We start from the raw sequence: 1034 nt of genomic DNA, 5'->3' as shown, positions 1-1034 counted from the left end.
GGGAGGGGCGCGCCGGCCGCTCCGCCGGCCCCACGCGGGGACCCGGGCCCGCCGCCCGCCAGCCCGCCAGCCCGCGCCGGGACGCGCCGGCCAGGCCCGAGCGGGCGGGCCGGCGGGCGGACGGGCGGGCGGGCCGGAGACGGAACAAAAGCGCCTTTGTTGAGCGGCGGCCGCCGGAGGGTCACACACAATGGAGGAGGGAGCCGGCTCCGCCGCCGCCGCCGGGCCCGCCGCGGCGCCCTTCCGCGCCGCCCCGCCAGCGCGCCCCGCACACGTACACACACACACACGCACTCACGGGACTTCTCCGGCTCATCGAGGGAGTGCGGGGCCCGCGGACAGCCCCCAGTGTCGGCTCAGGTCTCCGGCTGTGCTGGCGGCAGCGGCGTCTCCGAGGCTCTCGCTTTGCCGCAGTCGCCGCCATGTAACCCCGACCCGCGAGAGAGGGCGAGGAAGAGGGGGCGGGGTTTTCGCGAGCCACGCCCCCTCGCGTCACAGGCTCACTCCACGGGTTCCCCCGCCCCCGCCCGGCCCCGAGCGCTTGCACGCGCCGGAATTTCCAACGCTGGTGACTGGGCTCGGTGCGCTACGGGGGCGGTGGGAGAGGCACGCGGTCTAGTCAGCCGCTTCCGGGGGGCTGGGACGGGGGCTGGCGGGCAGGTGGGCAGATAGGCCCTCCTAGCTCTGCCCTTAGCCCAGCACTACAGCTCAAAGTGACCAAACTCCTTGGAGGGGAGTGGGGGCGGTGGTTTACCGCGCACCTACGACTGGCAAGCTACTGGGCGATCCGAGAGGAGCTAGCCTCCGTCCATGTGCCTAGGGATGGGCCCGGAACACTATAGGGTGGGCCTGAAGATGGATTGGCTAGAAGGCAACAGCCGAAGTACCAGGCAAACGCTGTTGGAGGCCCAGTGCTTAGGCGGTCATTAATTCTGCCTGAGAATACAGAGGAAGGAGGAATGCTTCTAAGTGAGGTCGCCACGGTGACCTTTCAGCTGGATCAGAAGGAGCCCAATATAACCGGAGGACGGGGG

General features: G+C 70.4%; 1 protein-coding gene across 1 annotated transcript in view; it reads right to left on the bottom strand.

Annotated features, from left to right (window-relative positions):
- Positions 1-467, bottom strand: part of MAPK6 (mitogen-activated protein kinase 6) — a 38629-nt gene extending 38162 nt beyond the window's left edge. The window contains exon 1 of the mRNA XM_059372837.1: positions 299-467. The gene's annotated coding sequence lies outside the window, so the exon portion shown is untranslated. The remainder of the gene's footprint in view (positions 1-298) is intronic.
- Between the last annotated feature and the right edge of the window lie 567 nt (positions 468-1034).

Source organism: Mustela nigripes, chromosome 13, assembly GCF_022355385.1.
Source record: "Mustela nigripes isolate SB6536 chromosome 13, MUSNIG.SB6536, whole genome shotgun sequence".
NCBI lineage: Eukaryota > Metazoa > Chordata > Mammalia > Carnivora > Mustelidae > Mustela > Mustela nigripes.
The sequence above is the reverse complement of the archived record's forward strand: the minus strand, read 5'-3'. Positions and strand labels throughout refer to the sequence as shown.